General features: G+C 58.7%; 1 non-coding gene across 1 annotated transcript; it reads left to right on the top strand.

The window, feature by feature from the left end:
• Positions 1–5,510: 5,510 nt before the first annotated feature.
• On the top strand, positions 5,511–7,325 carry LOC142790330 (small subunit ribosomal RNA). The gene has a single exon (XR_012889441.1). It is a non-coding gene; the product is annotated as a small subunit ribosomal RNA (ribosomal RNA).
• The last annotated feature ends 257 nt before the right edge of the window (positions 7,326–7,582 follow it).

Raw genomic sequence — 7,582 nt, forward strand, 5'->3', positions numbered from 1 at the left:
CCCGGCTGACGCGGTTTTTGCCGCCCCGGCTGACGCAGTTCGGACTTAGCACTTTTCGGCTGAGCCTGGCTGGTGGCCCACTCACTCGATCGCCATGTCTGTTAGCCACAGTTTTCCCGGTGGTGCCGCACCCGGGCTCGCCCCGGCTGACGCAGTTTTCGCGCCGCCCCGGCAGACGCGGTTTTCGCGCCGCCCCGGCTGACGCGGTTTTTGCCGCCCCGGCTGACACGGTTCGGACTTTGCACTTTTCGGCTGTGCCTGGCTGGCGGCCCACTCACTCGATCGCCATGTCTGTTTGCCACAGTTTTCCCGGTGGTGCCGCACCCGGGCTTGCCCCGGCAGACGCGTTTTTTTTTTTTCTTTCGCCCCGGCTGACGCAGTTTTCGCGCCGCCCCGGCTGACGCGGTTTCGTGCCGCCCCGGCAGACGCGGTTTTTTGCGCCGCCCCGGCTGACGCGGTTTTTGCCGCCCCGGCTGACGCAGTTCGGACTTTGCACTTTTTGGCTGAGCCTGGCTGGCGGCCCACTCACTCGATCGCCATGTCTGTTTGCCACAGTTTTCCCGGTGGTGCCGCACCCGGGCTCGCCCCGGCAGACGCGTTTTTTTTTTTCCTTCGCCCCGGCAGACGTGGTTCCCCCCCCCCCCCTCCGTCTTTCTTTTTGTTTTTTTTTTCGCCGCGGCTGAAGTGGATTTTTCGGTGCCTCGACGCCCCGGTAGTCGCGGTTTTTCCGTTTCCGCACGGCCCCGGCTGACGCTGCTCGGTCACAGTCGCCTTTTGTGGTGATTGCAGACTTCTTGAGCGCGGGTGTTTTTTTTTTGTTGTTGTTGTTGTTTTATTACGCATTCGCTCCAGCAGACGCTGTTTAGACTTTTTGTTTCCTCTTTTATCCTGCGACGAGGTGACGAGGTTTATTCGGTGCCCCGCCGCCCCGGCTGAAGTGATTTTTCCTGTCCCGTGCCGCCCCGGCTGACGCGGTTGGGACTTCGCGTTTGTTCGGCCGCCACGGGTTTTGGCGCACTCGCTCGGTTGCTTGTTGTTGCCACTTGTTGCGAACCCAGGTTTCTTGAGCGAGCGCGGGCGTTTTTTCTTCCTTTCTTTCTTTGTTCTATGTGTTAGCGAATCGGCCTTTAATATCACACGAGGACTCACAACCAACAATTTTCAGTTTGAAGTGTAAATAATCTGCAGGTGTTGACGTAACTGACTTGCCCCGTACCCTTGAGTACATCCATGAAGTTCTCGTAGTACTACTAAATCGCATTATTCCAAGTGGAGAAATTCCCATAAATTTGCAAACCTCTACACGAAAATCGGTGCGCGTGATAAAGTTGAAAATTATCGTCCGATATCAAATGTGCCTTCTATAACACAAATTCTAGGAAAAAAAAAAAAACACTTGTTCGCCGTTTTCTGCGCCGTGACTGGCAGCACTCCGGCGAAGCGAAACGGGGTCGATTCGAGCACGATATCGGCGTCTTTCGACGTGCTCGCCGGCGACCGTCGCACGAGTACGTCGCACGAGCGCGTCTGCCGGGGCGCCGTTTGCGAAGCCGACGCAAAAGTGGGAACCGCCGCTCGGATGATCGCCGCTTTCGGCAGAGTGAGTGTTGGCACTCCGGGGAAGCGAAACAGCGTGAATGCGCCCACGAAATCGGCGTATTTTGAAGTGACCGCCGGCGACCGTCGCACGAGTACGGTAAACCGCGTCAGCCGGGGCGTAGTTCGGGACGCCGACGAAAAAGTGGGAAGCGCAACTCGGATCTTCGCCGTTTTTGCAGGAGTGAGTGGCGGCCCTCCTGCGAGACCAAGAAGCATCGATTCGTGCACGAATTCGGCGCCTTTCGACGTGATCGCCGGCGACCGTCGCTCGAGTAGGGCAAACCGCGTCTGCCGGGGCGGGCTTCGGGACGCCGATGCGAAAGTGGGAAACGCTGCTCGGATGTTCGCCGTTTTTGGCCGAGTGAGTGCTGGCACTCGGGCGAAGCCAAACGGGGCCGATTACGGCACGATATCGGCGTCTTTCGACGTGCCCGCCGGCGACCGTCGCACGAGTACGGTAAACCGCGTCAGCCCGGGCGGAGTTCGGGACGCCGATGCGAAAGTGGAGAACGCCGCTCGGATCTTCGCCGTTTTTGGAGGAGTGAGTGGCGGCACTCCGGAGAAGCCAAGGAGCGCCAATTAGCGCACGATATCGGCGTCTTTCGACGCGCTCGCCGGCGACCGTCGCACGAGTAGGGCAAACCGCGTCTGCCGGGGCGGGGTTTACGACGCCGACGCAAAAGTGGGAACCGCCGCTCGGATGTTGGCCGTTTTTGGCAGAGTGAGTGCTGGCACTCCGGCGACGCGAAAGAGCGCGAATGCGCCCACGAAAGTGGCGTATTTGGACGTGCTTGACGGCGACCGCTGCAGGAGTACGAAAAACCACGTCAGCCGGGGCGAGCGACCCACGGCGGTCTGGGTGCTTATCGCTGCTATTATAGGGGCACCCCGGCAGACGCAGAAAAAAAAAAATTTTTTTTCGACCTTCTTTTTTGCTGGTCGAGCTCGGGTAACCCAGGTCGCAATGGGAGCCGCGCACGAAAGCGGCGTCGCGAGACGCGTTCGCGGTCGCTAGTCGCACGAGCTCGGCAACCGCGTCAGCCGGCGCGGAGTTCGGGATGCCGACGGCTAAGTGGGTACCGCTGCTCGGATGTTCGCCGTTTTTGGCCGAGTGAGTGCTGGCACTCCGGTGAAGCCAAGGAGCGCCAATTCGTGCACGATATCGGCGTCTTTCGACGTGCCCGCCGGCCACCGCCGCACGAGTACGGCAAACCGCGTCTGCCGGGGCGGGGTTTGCGACGCGTACGCAATAGTGGGAACCGTCGCTCGGATGTTCGTCGTCTTTGGCCGAGCGAGTGCTGGCACTCCGGCGAAGCGAAACGGGGCCGATTCGGGCACGATATCGGCGTATTTCGACGTGCTCGCCGGCGACCGTCGCACGAGTACGGCAAAGCGCGTCTGCCGGGGCGAGGTTTGCGACGCCGACGAAAAAGTGGGAAGCGCCGCTCGGATCTTCGCCGTTTTTGCAGGAGTGAGTGGCGGCCCTCCTGCGAGACCAAGAAGCATCGACTCGCGCACGATATCGGTGTCTTTCGACGTGCCCGCCGGCCACCGCCGCACGAGTACGGCAAACCGCGTATGCCGGGGCGGGGTTGGCGACGCCGACGCAAAAGTGGGAACCGCCACTAGGATGTTCGCCGTTTTTGGCAGAGTGAGTGCTGGCACTCCGGCGAAGCGAAAGAGCGCGAATGCGCCCACGAAAGTGGCGTGTTTGGACGTGCTTGACGACGACCACCGCAGGAAAACGAAAAACCACGTCAGCCGGGGCGAGCGACCCATGGCGGTCTGGGTGCTTATCGCTGCTATTATAGGGGCACCCCGGCAGACGCAAAAAAAAAAAAATTTTTTTTTCGACATTCTTTTTTGCTCGTCGACCTCGGGTGACCCAGGTCGCAGTGGGAGCCGCGCACGAAAGCGGCGTCGCGAGACGGCTTCGCGGTCGCTAGTCGCACGAGCTCGGCAACCGCGTCTGCCGGGGCGGAGTTCGGGACGCCGACGGCTAAGTGGGAACCGCCGCTCGGATGTTCGCCGTTTGTGGCCGAGTGAGTGCTGGCACTCCGGCGAAGCCAAACGGGGCCGATTCCGGCACGATATCGGCGTCTTTCTACGTGCTCGCCGGCGACCGTCGCACGAGTACGGCAAAGTGCGTCTGCCGGGGCGGGGTTTGCGACGCGTACGCAATAGTGAGAACCGTCGCTCGGATGTTCGTCGTCTTTCGCCGAGCCAGTGCTGGCACTCCGGCGAAGCCGAACGGAGCCGATTCGGGCACGATATCGGCGTCTTTCCACGTGCTCGCCGGCGACCGTCGCACGAGTACGGTAAACCGCGTCAGCCGGGGCGGAGTTCGGGACGCCGATGCGAAAGTGGGAAGCGCCGCTCGGATCTTCGCCGTTTTTGGAGGAGTCAGTGGCGGCACTCCTGTGAAGCCAAGGTGCGCCAATTCGCGCACGATATCGGCGTCTTTCGACGTGCCCGCCGGCCACCGTCGCACGAGTACGGCAAACCTCGTCTGCCGGGGCGGGGTTTGCGACGCCGACGCAAAAGTGGGAACCGCCGCTCGGATGTTCGCCGTTTTTGGCAGAGTGAGTGCTGGCACTCCGGCGAAGCGAAAGAGCGTGAATGCGCCCACGAAAGTAGCGTATTTGGACGTGCTTGACGGCGACCGCCGCAGGAGTACGAAAAACCACGTCAGCCGGGGCGAGCGACCCACGGCGGTCTGGGTGCTTATCGCTGCTATTATAGGGGCACCCCGGCAGACGCAGAAAGAAAAAAAAAATGGGGACATGGCGTGCGTCACCGTGCGGCTTCGCAGCGTTGCCGAAGTCGCCGAGCCCTTCGACTGAGCCGAACGGCGGACAGGGAACGTTGGTCGGCCGTTCTAACCTGTCGGTGCCACGCCGAGACGTCGTTAAGGAAAACCGCGTCGTGGGCCTCTACGACGCCGTCGATTCGTTGTACGTTTGGTGTCCAGCGTGTCGGCGGCGAGTAGCGGACACGTCGTTCACGACTTCGGTCTTTCGCAGTCGACGCGAACTTGCGGAGAGTCGTGGTGCCTCACGTTTTCGGCAGAAACCGCGGCGGAATTTTCCCGTGCGTGCGCGCACGACCTCGGTGCTGTGCCGTCAGCGTAGTGTTGCACAAACTCGTGGCCTACCCAAGGTGCGGTACGTTTGCGGCCGTATCCTCGGTGGCAATTTCGTGAGTAGGGTCGCAAATTCTACGACCTCGGCGGGTTTGAGAGCGACGTAGACTTGTGGCACGCTCAACGTGCCACACGTTTCGGGGCACACCCGCGGTGAAATTTTCTCGAGTACGCTCGTATTAGTGCCCAAGGAGGTCTGGGTACTTATCGCTGCTATTATGTGGGGGTTCTCGTGAGCGGCGTACGCGAAAGCGACCGGGTGTCTGATATGCGGCGGGCTTCGGCCTCGTCAAGCGTGTCCTCGGGTCTGCTCCAGGGGAATCCACGGCAGTCGTCTGCAGCCTCATCCGCTTGATGCGTTAGGGGCTGGTTGTCGGACGGTGCCGTTTTACCACGATATCGAGGTGTGTTCCGTGTCGTCCTCGGGCGATTCAGATGCGAAAGCGCCGAAGACGCGGGCGTGACCCGTCGTCTGGCGGCTTTGCGGTCTCGGCTCCGTTGCTAGTTCCGGCCGGTCCACCGACAGTGCAGCGGGCTTGGGCAACCCGCACGGCGCGACCGAGTCGATGCAACGAAAAAGAGCGAGCATGAACGTGCTTCTTGCCGCACGGCTCCCACTCGTCTTTCGGGAAGGTTGTGCCGTAGCGAGCTCGAACGCCGTCATCTCGGAGTGCAAAATAAGCGTGTTGGGGCGCCTGAAGGTGGCCTCCGCCGCACACAGACTGCGTCCGGCCCGCCGAAGGCGAGGACGGACGCGCAGTCGAACGATTACCTGGTTGATCCTGCCAGTAATCATATGCTTGTCTCAAAGATTAAGCCATGCATGTCTAAGTACATGCCGAAATAAGGCGAAACCGCGAATGGCTCATTAAATCAGTTATGGTTCCTTAGATCGTTTCTTCCTACTTGGATAACTGTGGCAATTCTAGAGCTAATACATGCAGTGAGCCTGGAGCCCTTTGGGTAACGGGTGCTTTTATTAGACCAAGATCGATCGGGTTTCGGCCCGTATTGTGTGGTGACTCTGGATAACTTTGTGCTGATCGCATGGCCACGAGCCGGCGACGTTTCTTTCAAGTGTCTGCCTTATCAACTTTCGATGGTAGGTTACTTGCTTACCATGGTTGTTACGGGTAACGGAGAATCAGGGTTCGATTCCGGAGAGGGAGCCTGAGAAACGGCTACCACATCCAAGGAAGGCAGCAGGCGCGCAAATTACCCACTCCCGGCACGGGGAGGTAGTGACGAAAAATAACAATACGGGACTCTTTTGAGGCCCCGTAATTGAAATGAGTACACTCTAAATCCTTTAACGAGGATCAATTGGAGGGCAAGTCTGGTGCCAGCAGCCGCGGTAATTCCAGCTCCAATAGCGTATACTAAAGCTGCTGCGGTTAAAAAGCTCGTAGTTGGATCTCAGTTCCAGACGAGTAGTGCATCTACCCGATGCGACGGCTCGGACTGAACATCATGCCGGTTCTTTCTTGGTGCACTTCATTGTGTGCCTCGAGATGGCCGGTGCTTTTACTTTGAAAAAATTAGAGTGCTCAACGCAGGCGAGTCGCCTGAATAAACTTGCATGGAATAATAGAACAAGACCTCGTTTCTGTTCTGTTGGTTTTTGGAATACGAGGTAATGATTAAGAGGGACGGACGGGGGCATTCGTATTGCGGCGCTAGAGGTGAAATTCTTGGACCGTCGCAAGACGAACTACTGCGAAAGCATTTGCCAAGAATGTTTTCATTGATCAAGAACGAAAGTCAGAGGTTCGAAGGCGATCAGATACCGCCCTAGTTCTGACCATAAACGATGCCAACCAGCGATCCGCCTGAGTTACTCAAATGACTCGGCGGGCAGCTTCCGGGAAACCAAAGTATTTGGGTTCCGGGGGAAGTATGGTTGCAAAGCTGAAACTTAAAGGAATTGACGGAAGGGCACCACCAGGAGTGGAGCCTGCGGCTTAATTTGACTCAACACGGGAAAACTTACCCGGCCCGGACACTGGGAGGATTGACAGATTGAGAGCTCTTTCTTGATTCGGTGGATGGTGGTGCATGGCCGTTCTTAGTTGGTGGAGCGATTTGTCTGGTTAATTCCGATAACGAACGAGACTCTAGCCTATTAAATAGGTGCGGGGTTCCCAGCACCTTACAACCTTCTTAGAGGGACAAGCGGCTCCTAGCCGCACGAAACAGAGCAATAACAGGTCTGTGATGCCCTTAGATGTCCGGGGCCGCACGCGCGCTACACTGAAGGAAGCAGCGTGTCTTTATCCCTGTCTGAAAAGACTGGGTAACCCGTGGAACTTCTTTCGTGATTGGGATAGGGGCTTGCAATTGTTCCCCTTGAACGAGGAATTCCCAGTAAGCGCGAGTCATAAGCTCGCGTTGATTACGTCCCTGCCCTTTGTACACACCGCCCGTCGCTACTACCGATTGAATGATTTAGTGAGGTCTTCGGACCGATGTCCGGCGCGGCCTTTCGGTTGCGCCGGTCTGTTGGAAAGATGACCAAACTTGATCATTTAGAGGAAGTAAAAGTCGTAACAAGGTTTCCGTAGGTGAACCTGCGGAAGGATCATTAACGGATTGTGAAGGGTGAGCGCCTCGGCTGCGTCTGCGCCCGACACTTTCTGCCGCTGACCCCGTTTGGACGCGGGGTCGGCTTTTCCCCACGGGGCTGCCTGAATGTGGAGCGGCACCCCGTGACAAATTGTTGCGCCCAGCGGACGCCAACACCGCGACCTTGGACGGTCGGCCAGGTGGCGGACGCGGGTACAAACGGCGCAACGCACTCATAGGTCGGCTTTCGACCCGCCACTGCACCGTGGCTCGAAGCGC

Source organism: Rhipicephalus microplus, unplaced genomic scaffold (genome assembly GCF_043290135.1).
Source record: "Rhipicephalus microplus isolate Deutch F79 unplaced genomic scaffold, USDA_Rmic scaffold_99, whole genome shotgun sequence".
Lineage (NCBI taxonomy): Eukaryota > Metazoa > Arthropoda > Arachnida > Ixodida > Ixodidae > Rhipicephalus > Rhipicephalus microplus.